Source organism: Microcaecilia unicolor, chromosome 10 (assembly GCF_901765095.1).
Source record: "Microcaecilia unicolor chromosome 10, aMicUni1.1, whole genome shotgun sequence".
NCBI lineage: Eukaryota > Metazoa > Chordata > Amphibia > Gymnophiona > Siphonopidae > Microcaecilia > Microcaecilia unicolor.
This window is the reverse complement of record NC_044040.1, coordinates 57349880-57366951: the sequence shown is the minus strand read 5'-3', so window position 1 is coordinate 57366951 and position 17072 is coordinate 57349880. Positions and strand designations below refer to the sequence as shown.

The 17072-nt window shown below is 40.6% G+C and overlaps 1 protein-coding gene across 1 annotated transcript in view; it reads left to right on the top strand.

Moving 5' to 3' along the window:
- The first annotated feature begins 5017 nt into the window (after positions 1 to 5017).
- The window catches only part of MDFIC (MyoD family inhibitor domain containing), a 160515-nt gene continuing 148460 nt past the window's right edge, over positions 5018 to 17072 (top strand). Inside the window, exon 1 of the mRNA XM_030216314.1 lies at positions 5018 to 5578. The gene's annotated coding sequence lies outside the window, so the exon portion shown is untranslated. The remainder of the gene's footprint in view (positions 5579 to 17072) is intronic.

The window sequence follows — 17072 nt, the reverse complement described above, 5'->3', positions numbered from 1 at the left end:
TATTCAATGGATGAACTTGCTTAAACACTCAAAATAAGCATAAGATATTGAGCAGCCCATAGGCAGACATCTATTCACATAGTACCCTTTGTTGAATTGGAAACCCCAGAGCGGAAAACTATCTGGGTGAATGGGCAATAACTGGAAGGCTGATTCAATGTCAGCCTTTGGCATTAGAGCACTGCCATCTGCCATCCACACCAGAGTCAATACATCATTGAAAGAGGAGTACCCCATGGTACTTAGGAAATTAAATAATTTACAGAGTCTTCTTCAGGTGCAGAAAAGTTCAGGATGGGCTTAAACTTGCCCTGTTTCTTTTTTGAGCACTACAGCCAAATGAGAGATGTCAATTTCCTCAAAAGGTGAGACATGAAAAGGCGTACTTTGCGGCACACTGCCCTTCACCAAGCTTTCCCTGGCTATCATCTGTAGCTCAGCAACCAAACCAGTGTTTTTTGCCCTGTCATTCTTTTGCTTGCCCTCCTAGGGAATAAGGAAACCTCTCTCAAAACCCTATCCAGCAATTCAGTGACATCTCCATCCATGTATGGCAATAACCACACCTCATATAGTCTAGATGCAGAGATGTAGGTGCACACCTAAGTAATTCCCTTTCATATGCTATCCTCAGACTTCTTGAGGTATTTTGTAGGAGGCTGTTCACCTTCACAAGAGGAACATGTATGCCAAACCTTGCAGTCAAGGAATAAACACAATGACTCATTGAATTGCTAACATATGTCTCCAGTTCTTGTGGCTGTGGCTGGGACTCATCGGGTGGAGTGAGTCAGAAAGGAATGTTTCTATTCTCCAAATCCTTCTACCTGAGTAGCCTCATGGCCACAGTTGGCCATCTCTCATCATAATTAAGCCAAGTCCAAACCACATAATCTTTGTAAGCCCAAATATGCTGCCCTCATAGGACAGAAGGGCCCCCTACTGCATGGGGTCATAATATCTTGTAACATTAGCCAGCCTGAAGAAATATCTGACCCAGTTCAGGATGTTCCCAGCTACCAGCATCATCCCCTTCTTATGATCTTCTTATTCTTTTCTTTTCCTTTTTAGACCTGTGCAAACCCTCAAGTAAACTAAATATATCAATGTGAATCTTCTTTCTGATTTTTCCTTCTCAGGAACCTTGGAGTTTCCTCTCACAACTCAGTTAAAGCCACCAGCATCAGGTGCCCAGGAATGTATTTGGGCCTTACCAAGCCCAACACTCTCCATATCTCTTGCCCCCCATCATTGTCACCAGTAGAAGAAGAAGAACTCACTAGATGAACAAGATGAAGAGCACCTAGCATGCTTGGCCCACTTCCTCCCATGTGTCCCTTTACTACCTTATCTACCCTATCCTCACTCACTCCTGGCTACTTACCCCTATAATTGTCCTCGAGGCAAGGATCATCAAGTGCATCTCATGATCTTACCATCTCCTCTGTTGCACTGCCTGGTGCCTCATATCTCTCCAGGCTTGTGAAATCAGAGGCATTAACGTGAAAACACAGTCCATGGGGTCCAACAAAGTGAAATGCCTTAACTTAGAAACTCAGTGAATGGGTTCCAACAAAGTGAAATGCTTTCTGGGATCCTCAGCTAGCAGGAACACCAATCAAATGTTGAGTGTGATCAGAGAAGACAGTAAGAATTCTAAAGTTGATGTTGAAATCTACCTGGGAACAAATGACCTGGGCAAAAATAACATGGTATGGACCATAGCTCTTTTGAAGTACTACCTGCCTATTGAAAGCGAGGAGAGAGACTACATAATACAGAAAAATCCAATAGGTGGCAAAAACCTGGTATTAATACGAAGGTTTTAAATATATAGGAGGGTGGGCCAACATATGGAAAAACAAAAGGCAACATTTTAATGATGGGCTACATCTTTCTGTGGCAGGACAGAGGATCCTTAGTGAGAAATTCAGACAATATATTTCTAGGCATTTAAACTAGAGGGTGGTGTTGGCAAATGGAAGCAAGTGCGCTCAGGAAGTCACTCCCTGCAAAAGGAAAAGTGTGACAGCAGTAATAAACAAACCATTTTAACAAATCGATTATCAACAAAAAAGTAGAAGGGGAAACTAGGCAAAAGGTTATACAGAAAATAGGAGTGTGAATATAATATAGCTGGAAAGCAGTGAGCACAAACACTGACAGTAGGTTCTGCAAGTCCTAATGTTAGAGGCAGACTTAGATATTGCTGTTAACACAGAGACATGGTTCAAAGATTCTCATGAATGGGACACAACCATACTGGGCTAAAGTCTATCTAGGGAGGTAGAGATGGTCAACAAGTTGGAGGATTAGCACTGCACGCGAAAAACAATATTAAAATGGTTGCAATGCAGGGGGCATGGGAAAATTAGTAAGCAATATGAATAATCTTGGCATGGGAAAATTAGTAAGCAATATGAATAATCTTGGAAAGAGAAGATGGCATCTCTATCCATGCAGGTGTCATCTACAGACCTCCAAACAGAGAAGCAAGACAAAGATCTGGTTAAAGAAATCCAAAAGTTAGGAACGAAAGGGGAGGTACTGTTCCGGGTAGATTTCAACCTCCCAGATACAGATTGGAATGTACTATTTGCAGAATCAGGAAGAAGTAAAGAGATCATGGACACCTTCCAAGGTGTTCTTGCTCAGACAAATGGTGATGGAACCCACAACGGACGGGGTGACACTGGATCTAGTACTCAGAAATGGAGAAAGTGTGTCAAACTGAGCTAAAGCAGGGTGCAGACACACAAAATTCATTGTCTGGATTTTTAAACATGCTGGCTTTAATAAAATGGGGCAGTACCTGAAGAAAGAGCTGATGAGATGGGGATACATAAGAGAAGTGGAATGACAAGTGACCCAAACTGTATAAGAGGTCGAATATGATGGGGGGTGGGGGTAGAAATCACTCATCCCATTTCCATTAATATTTATTTTTATGACTTTGACCTGTTATAGATTAGAGGATATATGAAATCTCAATAAACAATAAATTATGAAGAATCCTATAGTCTACCATCCTTATTTGTGGCTACTGAAAAGACCTCAGTGGGACAGTGGCCTTCAGAGACCCACCCCACACTCCACAGTCCTTGAGTCTCCTTTAATCTTTGAGATACCTCCAGGTGATGATCCCCAAGTGCTCCTGATTTTTTGTTACACCTCCCTACTGCTATAACTGAAGCATTTGGCGCTGGTCTGCTCTGCGATTATAACTATTTCACACCAATGCATGCAAAAATCCCATTTTCTCCTTAACACAGGATCTGGCCTCACTAGCAGATACCCCATCTTTGTTATCCAGCATCCCTTTACTCCTTACACCCCTGACTCCAATTTATTGACCACAAGCTCGAGGAGGCTCAGATACTGCTACATTGTCTTTCTTCCAAGCACCTCTGGCAAGAAGTCCAGGCGAGGGCCTCCATACCTGCCACCACCAATTCTTCTGTAATGAAGGGCCCCAGCTTTGACTCACTGACTGCCAGCTGACTTTGACACCCTCTGTCCTCAGTAGTTGTACTGAGCCTCTCAGGAGGCCTCCATCTCATAGTAACATAGTAGATGACGGCAGAAAAAGACCTGCATGGTCCATCCAGTCTGCCCAACAAGATAAACTCATATGTGTATACCTTACCTTGATTTCTACCTGCCTTATTCAGGGCACAGACCGTACAAGTCTGCCCAGCAGTATTTCCCGCCTCCCAACCACCAGTCCCGCCTCCCATCACCGGCTCTGGCACAGACCGTATAAGTCTGCCCTCCACTATCCTTGCCTCCCAACCACCAACCTCTCTTCCCCCACCTGCTTCGCCACCCAATTTCGGCTAAGCTTCTGAGGATCCATTCCTACTGCACAGGATTCCTTTATGCATATCCCACGCATGTTTGAATTCCGTTACCGTTTTCATCTCCACCACTTCCGGCGGGAGGGCATTCCAAGCATCCACCACCCTCTCCGTGAAAAAATACTTCCTGACATCTTTTTTGAGTCTGCCCCCCTTCAATCTCATTTCATGTCCTCTCGTTCTACCGCCTTCTCAGTCTGTCCTATCAGCTGACTCACTTTATATCCCTGAAAGGGCTTGGTTGAACAGTTCAAGGTAGACTTGGTCGGTCTCCAAGGCCAAGCAGAAACCTCTCCTTTAAGATTCTTTTTGCCTCAAAGAAACCCTGCTCTTTTATTATATTCTTTAACCTGTTACTTTCTGAATCTACCTTTGCCAGGCTTGAAGTCCCACAGTTAATACTGACCTCCTCTAATCCCAGCTGCCAAGAGAGAGAGAGAAAGTGAGGGCCAGGAGGCTTCCAGGTAACATAGATAGGCCCGGGGGGGGGGGGGGGGGGGGGAGGGGAGGTCACCCTGTCCTCACAGACTATGTGACTGGAGGGCCAATTACAGCAAACAAAGGTCCTCAGCATATAAAGATTTTTAAAATTCAGTTGTGGCTGGTAGGGAATCCAATCCCCGCCCCTGCTCCTCAGCTAGTTGAGCCTGTAAACCCCACTCCTCCATATGCACACCAGAGGTGGGCAGACAGAAGAGGAGATAAGCTGTGCACCCCCCTCCTACCCACACGTTGACCCTACCACTGCCATGTTAACAGCGCTGAGGTGGGGATGTGGTTGGATCAACTTTAATCTTATTGAATCTGAACTTTAACAATGTTGTAAACTGCCTTGAACATTAATTGGTAAACTAGACTAAAACATTTAAATATTCATGTTATTATAATACCCACTCATTGTGGAAGTAAACCGATTAAACATGCAACTGTGTCATCAGAGCCAACTTTTCAACAGCTAAAACTTGCCAGATCTTCCTATCACTAAATTACACATTTTAGCAGATCTCAGTAGCTGTGTGTGTGTGCATTTGCCCGACAGAAAGCTGTCAGGCAGCAGGACCCTGCAGGTCTTGCTGGGGAGCTCACTGCAGTCTGGCTCTGACTGTTTTTTGACTGTCCGGAAATGATGAAGAGGCTGTCAGGGTGGCAGGGGGCGAGAAGTCTGCTATGCGAATGAGAGAAAGTGAAGCCAGGCGTGGAGTGGGGCTGCGGAGACCAGAAGTTTGAACTTTTCTTTCAGGAGGAGGGAGGCAGCAGAGCCCCAGCCCAGGCTCAGAGCCATGAGGAGGTAGAGAGACTCCTCTCATCCTCTTTTAACACTGTCAGTGTGTGAAGTTCTCTTCTTTTGACTTTATCACTGCTTTACAGGACAGTCTGCCAGACTGCCACCCTTCCTGCCTGTTTGTTTACCTTGCGACTCCCCCCTCCCAACTTGCCTCTTAACTGAAGTGCTGAAATGTTGCAGTAATTTTCACTGTTGTCCCTAAGCAGCATTTATTGGATTCTTACTGCATAATGTTCACTATTTTTTTTAAAGAACTTTAATATGTTTGTCCCTGTAGGATTCTTTGTTAGCTTTTTTTTCTTTTTCTGGAGCTTGGATATTTCTCGGTGAGAGAGTTGGCAGATGTCCTTAGTGAGAGAATCTCTTCGTCCAGGGCCTGAAGGGCCAAATCAAGCAGCTCTTACAGACAGCCTTCCTTTGATCTCAGATCTTCAGGGTAAGTGGCTTACAAAGTCTCCCTGTTTGTTATTCGGTGCATGCTATTATGTACATAGTACAGCTTCATTGCTATTACCAGCGGCTTTCTGCATCTTCATCATCATTTTTTTAAAAAGGGCTGTGCTGGTATTTAAAAACAAACAAAAGTACTGTTTATAATGGCAGCGTTGAAAAAGATGCAGTATATGCAATGTCAGCATTCACTATCGTTTCCATTTCTGACTACTCACCTTTCCAGTTTGTTGAATTGGCCATCACAGCTGTAATATGGGTATGTGTGTGTGTGTAGACATGAGGACAGTAAGGTTTTATTTCTCTTTTTTTAGGGCACTGACAAGCAACTGCTTAGTAATGTACTCTAGGGAAGGTTCACTCACTGGACTTGTTGCATTCACAGTTTCTAGGCAAAGCACAATACTGTCCTTGTTTAATCACATGGCTGTAGTTCAGATTTTCAAAGTTAACTTAGTCGAGAAACTATGCAGGCTTACTTTTAGATCTTGATTTTTTATGTTTGCTGCATTAATATAGATATATAGTTTATGGGAATGTGGCCAGTTTGAATAAGTTGCAGCCTCCTTTTGGCAGCAATTGCTTTTCAACTGCTGTTCAAAATCGAAATTTAAGATTCAGCCGAGAGAACTGCAAGAATCCGTGGCGAAACAAATGTGCTCTGCCCTAGAAAAAAGTTTAATTGAATTATAAACTTTTTTTTTTGTTTGGTTCTGATGACTCATTTAAACACAGAAAAGCCGAGAAAATAAAATTAGACACAGAAGAAGAAGAGAAAACATCCAGAACTGAGTGGTTAGAGCAAGGGTTTGCCAGAAGAGCCCAAAAAATCTGGTTCACAGACATTTACATTTTTAAGCTGTTGGTTTGATTTCACAATACACGTGGTCTTAATCATACAAGGCAGTGCTAGTACATATTTTCATGTAGACTAGGCACTGAAAGACAAAAGTGTTGGAAGTAAACTGCAGGGTGAACATTTGGCTTCATTTATTCAGTGCTCAAACCGTTAGACTAGATTGTTTTTTAAATAATGTAACATAAAACACACTTTTAGTATTGCTTATCATTTTATTTGCATGTAGAAGTATAGGAGCAGGGATGTGGGTGGTATCTTTTTAGCTGGGCTCCATAGCACGTGTCCCTTCATGCTGGCAGAGAGCACCATTTGGCACTGACCAGGAAGGAGCCCAGAGTTGGAGATCTGCAAATCAGGCTTGAGTACCACCATTTTTCTGCTGCTGTTTTTGCTTAAAATGAAAGAAGGGAAGGAAGTTGACTTTAAAAAAAAAAAAAAAGTTTCCCCTACTGCTTGTCATCTTTTGAAGTGATTTTTGTTTTTCTTCTAGGAGGAGTATCAGTCTCTTGTCTGTCTCTCTCTCCCCCACCCCCTTCTCTTCTCCTGGACTGGGAACAAACTCTTGTCCTTTGAAAAACAAAGGGGTGTGTTTTCAGGATTTGATTTCTTATTTAATTCAGTGGTTGGTGGTGTTTTTTTAGCTCCATGTTTGAATTTGAATTTGTTTTTCCCCTTTTTTAAGAGGTCCTGTTACTAAGGTGTGCTAACAGATTTAGCACGTGCTAAATGATAAGATGCCCACAGGAATATAATGGGTATCTTATTTAGCGCATGCTAACCATTAGTGTGAACTAAATCCATTAGTGCATCTTAGTAAAAGGACCCCTAAGTTTGTAACTTGGCCTGTTGCTACTCCATTTCCTTTTCTTTTTTTAAGGAAGTAAGTTTTCCTTATTGGATTAATTAGGTTTTGTCATTACTACCCCCATCCCCAACTTAGGTTCCTTGTTTTTCTTTCTTTTTTGCCTTCATTATACTTTCCACTTGCTCTTTGTCAGTATTTTTCTTCAAGGTAGTCAGTTCTACCAGATCTTCAGATAGGGTTTCTGGTAAAACAGAACACCAGATGCAAAACCTGTTGTTCTGCTGCTGCTGCTGTTGCCAGGCTACCATCAGAGCCTGGCTGGAACCCTGTTGTTACCGCTGGTGACAAAACCCTGGCAGGTTTCACCTCTGCCAGTTACAATTAGGCAAGCCCCCAGGGGAATGTAGGCACAGGTGGTCTCATGAGTTCTAGCTCTGGTGTGATTGCTGTTGTTACCTTAGATGCAGATGGGGAAGGATCCCACTGGAGAGCAATTATTCATATCTAATTAAAACCTCAATAGTTGAGGAGCTCTTGGCTTTTAGAACTGGGGCTTTCCCAGTTCCAGTGCTAAGAACTTTGGCTGGTGCAAGGCCATGGTATGTGGCAGTGACAGTTGCAGAAAAACTCTTGAACTGCCCCATGGTGAAACAAAGCATCTACAATGACTGTCAGTGGGGACAGTGGAATATTTCAAACACACAGTCTGTTGCCTCTTCCTCAGAAGTGGGAACAGTGAAGTCTATATGAATGCCCTGGTGGTGGCAGCCAATAAGATTTGTCCACGGGGCACTGGTGGTAGAGGACATTTTCCTCCAATCAGAGACCCTCAAGGGGTGGTGTTATACAACATACTTCATCCCAGGCAAGGAAGTGAAAGTACCTTAGCACTGGAAGAGCTCAAATCTTGTGGGGCCTAGATGGAACGTTCTGACTGGTTTCTATCTCACCTGATGTCATCCTATCTAAATTTATAGATTCCTTTAATGTCCTGGCACTAGCCAAACTTGACAGTTCTCTATGGGTATCCTGAGATATTTCTACCCTCCATGAGTCTTGTGATCACAACTTGGATAAGTGGGAACAACTCTTAACCCTCTCCTTTCCTTTTTTTCCTCTTCCCTTTGGCATATTTTGGTCCTTTCTATCAGAAAGGTTTTTATGTGTTTGTGTTGTCCACCTTCAGTTAAAGCTGGTTCTTATGTGGCTCTTTGAGAACGGATGGACCATATTGGAATTCTTGTGGTGGCCTCTACCAGATTTTTCTCTAGTTTTAGAGCTGACCTCCTATTGATTGAAAAGGAGTACTGAGCTTGTGCATTTTACAACTGGCAAAGTATTCCAAAGAGCTGGTCCAAAAACCGTAACACCACTACTGTTACTCATGTACAAGGTAACTTTGTTTTTGTCTGGCAACAGGTTACCTACTCTTTCCTGGTTTTAGAGCAGGCCTCTCTTTTCCCTGTTTTCTTTTTATAAAACCAAAAAGGTTTGTTTTCACTTTTGCTGTGTTCTTCAGCTTTCTAAATGTGTGGAAATGCTTATTTTGTTTTATTATTTGACTTGTTTTATAGGTGACTATTTTTTTTCACATCTGCTGTAACCATATCCATCAGTTTGCTTTTTGAAGATGTGTTCATTACTTTTAACCAATAAGGTTTTCCTTAATTCATTCTTCCTGTTACTTTAGTGAGTACTTCTCCTACTCCTGGAACTCCAGATAGATAACCTATTGCTCTAGATGGGAACATCATTACTGCTCATATCACAGATAGAGACTGTGGTCAAATACTCAGTCAAGGGGGGGATGCATGCATTGAGGGGGGGGGGGGTGCCGCAGATTGGGAGAGTGAAAGAAGAAGAGATTAGGAGCACAAGCTGGAAGTGGGGGACGGGCATGGAGGGGTGATATGTGAGTTGCCACTGCTTTCTGGTCCCTATGCAGAGTTCTGCACAGGAGGGGGTGGGGGAGTCTGCAGAAGACCAGAAAGCAGTGGCAACCCACATATTCAGCAATGTTCAGTAACACAGATTTCTTCCAGAAGTAAAACACAGTTGGGATAATGGTTAAATCCATTTAATTAATCAGACCCTGGGTTCAAGATATCAGTAATATTCCTCTTGGCAACCAGACAATACTTTTAAACAAGAATAGCATTTGATATCACAACACACAGGTCTGCACAGGGAGCCATTCAACTTTTGCCTCAAAGCTGGAAATGTTGAGAACACTCTTCTGACCTTAAAACCCAGTAGAATCCCTTAGGATCAACCATGATCCGCATGGGTAAGACCACGCATGAGGGTATCACTGCCTGTTTCTAAGCCATTCTGTAGCTTAGAGCCTAAATCACCAGCATGTCCATTTTCGGACATTAAAATAAACGCTGAAAAATTAACCTGTGCGCATCCAAAACACTTGCCTACACTAGAGCACAGGCCACTTTTAGGTGCACCTTAGTAAAAGGGCCCTTAAGTCTGCCAAGCGGAGCCTAGTTGGTTTGATAGCCTTTGATAGAACCTTGATATCTATCAAAAGGACCTGTGGCATCTTGAGAATTTTGAACTCTACTATTATTGCTATAGTGACAAACATCTAAGTGGCAGTTACTGAAGATTTGGTGCCCTCCATTTCCCTAGAGGAGAAACACCTGAGATAGTTACCTTTATAGAAAGTGATAAAGCTTTGGAACTGGCCTCTTCCAGTCAAGTTAGTGGTGAAATCCACCTTAATTGCTTCTGTTGGTGGATGGGAGAAGAAGATCTTTCATTTCCTTTGCATAGTTGCAACTGAAATCAGTATAGACAAAAAAAAAAAAACAAAGAAAAAATTGTGCTGGGATTAAGTTAAGGCACTGGCCCCTGAACCAAATCCAGCTAAGCCAACATAGCTCCTGGCTTTCAGTAAGATGGTAGATATCCTTATGGGGATGACCACCCCTTTTATGGTTTATTTTGTTTTGCTATACTGCCCTTTCTGTAAGCATCATAGGGCAGTTTACAAGGCAATAAGTTAAAAACCACCACAAATTAAGGGGCCCTTTTACTAAAGGGTTGCCACGCAGCAACCTGGAACTACCGCTGGCCTAACGCGGGTGTTGGCGATAGTTACACCCGCAGTGTGCATCATTTCCAGCAATAGCGTAGATATTTTAAAAATATTTCCACAGAGGGTTACCCGGCAGTGATTTGTCAGTGTTGTGTGCTGCTCGGTTACCATAGGGTTAATGCGGGAGCCCTTACCGCCACCCCAGTGGGTGGTGGAAAGCATTCCCCCCAAAATGGCTGCATGGCAAGTTACCACATGTCTATTTTCATTTCTTGGCCTTTTTACCACTGTGGTAAAAGAGGCCCTGGCATGAGGCAAAAATGGCCGCCACTAGCGCAGGGCTCCTTTTAGGGCAGCTTAGTAAAAGGGCCCTTAAACAACAGAAAGGAATGTCAAAATAGTATAGGAAAGAGTCATTCTTACTAAGAAAAACAAAACCCACAATCAAATACACTTCTCCTTAGGCGAGGTCAGTGAACCCTAACCACCCTGTCACAGATCAGCTTTGACAGTGGACCTGACTTGGTTGTTCTTAGTATAATGGTGGCAAAAATGGCAGACATCACTAGAGCATTGGAATCAGAGCTGGACCTAGAGCCCCAAGAACTGTATCTCCCTGAAACTAGCCAAAGAGTTATTCACTATTGATTTCTTGCCATTTTGTGTCTATGAAAAATGCTTAATAATTAGGGCCCAAGAGAAATGGGCAGATCTCTGTTCAGTGGAAGATATAAACCAGGCCCACATTTCATGAAAGGTCTAACACTGAAAGGCACTGGAGGAATCCTTCATATATTTAATATCACATGAACTTCATGTCTATGGGGAAAAGGTCACATTCTCTTTTGTCCCCAGTCTAGACATCCCCAGGGAACAGAATTATGGAGGACAAGACCCAGGATATACTAGATTCTTTCACAGAAGATTACATAACTCTTCTATTCGTATTGTGGTGATGGTGGAGGGGAACCTATTTGCCCCTGTGGGAAGTTGGGGGTAGAGAGTAAGCATCAAGACTTGGCTGGAGGTAGGCAAAAAATCTTATCTGCTAGGATTCTTTGAGAGACGAGATACTCCTATTCCAGACTCCTATAGGCTGTCCATTCTGGGAAGCTGAAATCCCTCAGGAGATTGCCTTCAGGAAGCCCCTACCATCACTGTTTTTATCATCTGTTATGGCGAGTTTGCTTCACAAGTTTGCCAGGGTATCCTCTTGTATGTCTACCATTGACCAACTCCCAGAACGCTACACCAGCAGAGTTTCTTCAACCCTGGCTCTCTTAGCCAAATGGAAACAGAACCTGGTATGTCTCTAAGGCTACTACAGATCTGATTAAGGGGCTAGTGGACTAGAAGAAAAAGCTAAGAATTGGGATCCTCCCTGGCTATCAAGGAGACCCTAACTCTTGCCGTAGGCACAGATTTCAGTAAAACATCCATGCAGGGAGAGAAGGTTTTGAGAATCAGGCAGACTATCATTTCTACTTGGGTAATGCCTTCTCCCCTGCAAATCTCTGTGAGAAATGTTGTCAGGCTATCTCATGGAGAAGCTTCTGAAAGGTTTTGGTTGTGCTTGAAAAAAGGGAATTGGCTGTGTCTCTACTTTCCAATACAGTGCATGATCTCCTTGTTTGTATTTACGGAAATAAACATATGAAATCTTAGAGATTGAGGTGGAAGCCCTACAAGATGCTGGTGTGTGGGAGTTTCAGGATTGTGGGGAAATTTCAGGGTTGATGGAATACTCAAGGTGGAAAAGTCAATAAACAGTTCAGAGCCTTCTGGCCCTTCAGTCTGATCATTTATAGAAAAGAGTTCCTGCTTTCCTAAGAGAGAGTGTCAGCAAACACAGTTTTTATTTTATTTAAAAATTCTTATATGCTGCTCTATCTACCAATCTAGGCAGCTTACAAAATTCATACAAAACAATTTTATACAACATTATAACTCACATACTCTTAAAGTAATATAAAATTTATGTGTGCTGTAAAACAGTTATTCATTATCTCCATATTAGTCTGAAAAGGCTACTTGAAAAAAAATGTGTTTTAAGAAGTTGTCAAAATGTCAACAATGTAGGAATTGAGAAAATTACAACTGGCAAAGTATTCCAAACAGCTAGTCCAGAAACCATAAACATTGTTTTCTGATAAATATCTAATTTTATTTGCTAAAAGGATGGTACATCCAACAACCCCTTATTAGTGGACTGCAAACTACATATTGGAGTGCAAATTTTCAACATGCAGGCAACTCATCATCTAATGCTTTGAAGGCTAGCAATAAAATTTTTAATTGAACTCTCCAGTTTGTTGGTAACCAATGTAGTTTTAATCAATTATGGAGTAATATGATCAAATTGATGAACATTACCAGCAGTAGCATTTTGTGCTACTTGACGTGCACGTATTGATGAAAAAGGCTACCCTATCAACAAGAAATTACAGATAGGGAAAACAAAAGCCTCAACTACGGATCTAAAATATAGTTGCATTCAACATCTCTCTCAAAGGAAAAATACCCTTCTCACAAGGGTCTTCAAATGTGACTTAAAAGACAATGAGTGATCAATAATAGTGCCCAAATAAGTAATTTTTTGCAATATTGGCATATCAGAGCCCTGAAAATGGAATTCTATTATTTTCCAAACTAGATAAAAAGAGAATCTGGGTTCTGGCTACATTCAGCTTCCATTAATTTGCTGCCAACCAAGTCTTAATTGTGGTCAAACATAAGGTCAAAAAAACCAAACTACTCAGGATAAAATTTCTCTAAAGGAAAAAAACAATTGTATGTCATCTGCATATAAGCAATATCCTACTCCTAGGCAGCCTAAAACTCTATAACGAGGCACCATATAAACATTAAATAAAAGAACTGACAAGGCAGAGCCTTGTAGGACACCAGAACAAATGGTCTTCCAAGAAGAATATCCAGTACCAATATGTACTTGAAATTGGCGCTGATCCAAAAATGAGGTAAACCAATCCAAAATTACTCCTCCTATATACCTAAACCCTCTAGCCATTTCAATAATAAAACATAATAAACAGTTTCAAATGCTTCAATCTCAAGGGTCACTATCAAATATTGAGTACTTCAATCGAAATCACCGTGTATGATATCCAACACAGAGAGCAATAACAATTCATTTTTAATGCTTATAGTTGAACCCAAATTCCCATTCATCTAATGCCTTGCCTTCTTCTACAAAAGTTTCCAATTGAGACAAATGCCAACTTTTCAAAAACTTTAGCTAGAAAAGGCAAAGATAGGCCTATAACTATCATAACAAGTCGGATCCAAGGTTTAACACTAACTCTTTTAAATGTCATATGAAATTTCCCTTCTCTAAAAGATTCACAATATGAGCACTAGGTTTAGCAATTTCAGAATATAAGGATTTTATTACAACTGTCGTTCAGATGTTCAAACTGCAAAATGAATTATTCAAGTTATGAATGGATTCAACAACCTGATTTTCATTTACCTCATTAAAACAATCCCAGTTGTTTATAATACCTGAATCAAGAAACTGATTAGGAAATTCTAAAGAATCAAAAGAGTTTACAACATCAAGAACTTTTTTTTTAGGTCGTAGTATTTTTATTAAATTTAAAAATAGAATAACAGAAGACAATTCAGTATAACAGTACAACAGCATACAAATTGCAAAAATCATGTAAAGGACAGAAGAGAGAGAGAGAGAGTGGAGAGGAAGAAAAGAAAAACACTTCTCATCAAGCATCTCTAAAGTAGGACAATAACAAAGACCACTTCTCCTTATAAGTGATATAGCGACCTTTTTTTGTAATAATCAGGAAAGAATTGACAAGTAGGCATATCTGGATCATGTTTTTTCTCCTTGGAAAGCATATGAGAGGCTACATTAATGAATTTCTTTGAATTCCCATCCACAGACTGAATTTGCTTATCAAAATATTCTTTCTTTGCCAATATTGTTGCTTTTTGATACTTATTCAGGGCAATGTCATATACCCGTTTTTTATTATCTATATTCTTGCGCCAAGCTCATTTAAGTTTTCTGTGAGCAATCTTTCGTTTTTCAAAGAAGACATAAACCATGGAACAATTTTCAATATGTTCTTCACAACCAGTTTAATGGAGGCCAAATTGCTTAAGATATTAAGGAAAGTTGAATCCCATAAGTTGACTGCATCTTCAACATCACATAATTCAGTATCATCAAGGGGTGGTAACCAATTAGTTTGTAAATCACCTATTTCATATATATCCCTTTTCTTATGATTATTAGAACTCAAATGAGCATTGATAACCTGATCCATACTAAAACTACTAATTCTATATATGGCACTTATAATTGCACGAGCAAATTTGAGCATGTGCAATTTAATTGCCAAATGATCCAATTAGCGGCAATAATTGAGTGCTAATAGATTACTGTTGCTAATTGGTATTAATTTAAATTTCCAAGAGCATATTTAGGTGCCACAATCCGCACATAAATTTTATGCGCAGATCTAAAAAGGGGATATGGCCATGGGAGGGGCATAGGCAGATCAGGGGCAATTCTGGAATTTGTGCACAGTGTTACAGCATAAGGGAGATCCATGCCTAATTTAGGCATGAGAATTTACACCAGGTTTTAGTTGGTATAAATCCTCGGGCATGGATCCTGGTACTAAACACTATTCTATAAATGACACCCAAATCTGAGCACTGTTTATAGAATAGCGCTTAGTTCTAATTATTATTGTCACTGATTTTTTTTGGCACCATATACTGAATTTAGTCCTTAATGATTGCATAATCAGAGCAAAGTCCATGGAAACATCTACTCTACCTAACCGTGTAAATTCCTCAGGTATGAAAATAGAATCTAATGTATGACCTAAGACATGAGTAGCCCCTGAAATAATTTGCAACCTACCTAACACAGTTAAAATATTTAAAAACTCATCAACAGTTTATGTAAATTTACTTTATTCACATATAAATTAAAATCCCCTAACAAAACAGTTCTCTCAGATTTCACTCAAGCATTCACGAGTACTTCAAATAATGGAGAATAATCATTGTATAACAGACCTGGCTGGCAGTAGGTCAACAATACTTTCAAGTACTGGGATTCTAAATATAACATTTCATGTTCACCCTGAACAGACAAAGGTGCTAACATAAAGGCAAGCTATCTTTAAATATACACCCCTCCTCCCTGACACACACACACACCTCTACCCTCACAAGGCCTAGTAACAACTGAATATCCAGATGGACACAATTGTGAGACATCAGCTGAATCATAATCCTTCAACCAAGTTTCTGTTAACTAAACATAATAATTTAGATTAAATCTAAATTATTATGTTTAGTTAAATCAAAAATTGCATCAGCCTTATTCTTAACTGAGAGAGCATTCACTAACATAAATGAATAAGCAGATAAAGTTGACTTTGCTCTATTAACATCATGCAACATCACATTAGATAAAGTTCACCGTGAACATGGTGGAAACAGCTCTTCTATACGTTCCATTGCTCTCTCTGGGCTTTCCTGAGAAATAAGAAACCAGTTAAATTTACAGGCACAATGGACTTTGTGTGTGTTCATAAGTTCGGAATGTATTTGGTGGCCTTAGCTTATGGCCATCAAACAGGGAACCAACCTTCTGTCATAAAGCACTAGATTCTGTATATCATGCCTAAAATAAAATCAGCACAGAAACAAAATTTTCCTAGGTGTATTCTATAAAGTATGCCTAAATTTCCATGTAGTATATAGAATATGCTAAGCGCCCATATTTAGTTGAGGAGGCAGTTAAGCCGAGTAAAAGTCAGTGTAAATGCTGACACCTAAATTACGCACGGACTGGGTGTATTCTACAACCATGTGCATAGATTTTAGAAATGCCCACAACCCGCCCATTCCATGTCCAGGGCCATGCCCCCTTTTCAATTATGCAACTTAGAATTTATGTGCATCATGTCATAGAATACACTTAGACAGTTCTGTGCATAAATTCTAATTAATGCCAATTAGTGTCAATAATTGCTTAAGTGTCATTATCAGTGCTGATTGGCTTGTTAACTAATTAAGTTGCATGTGCAAATCCAGAATATGACTAGATTTGCACACACAACTTAAGTCACGCCATATTGAATCTGGGGGAAAATGGCTCAGACTGGAAGGAGCTCTACAAGGTCCAGGTGCTGTTTCGAGGGGGAAGAAGAGGGGTACTCTTAGTTTTTTGCAGGAGACCCATATTACTGTACAGGTCAAGGCTAACTGGCTTATGGAGTGGTGCTGGGTGTTTTATAGTCATCACATGGGTATGCGCTGTGTGTTGACCACCATTTGCAAAATGTATGAAGCTGGAGGTGATGGGTATAAGTCATTGTGCCATGCCAAATGCTACTGCTTTCATCAGTAATTTTATTAGTATGTATGCCTGGAACATTGGATATGGAAGGGTGTTTATTTTTAAATGTATAATTAATTCAAACATTTTTTAAGAGGTTTGCTTGATAAAGATTTCTGTTTTTTCCCCATATTTATCTAATTTCCAATGCAGTTGAAAACACACCAATAATAGACTAGAAAGGAAAATAATACAATAACTGCACTAATTTTAGTCTCCAGTCTAAGAGAGGGCACCCTGGAAAGCCTAAGGGTTAGGATATCAAAGGAAACAGATTATTTTACATAATTAGCTAACATGGCAGCAAGGGAAACCTATATTACAGTCGAGATGTGGATGTCTTTAATACAATTTTACTGTTAATCAC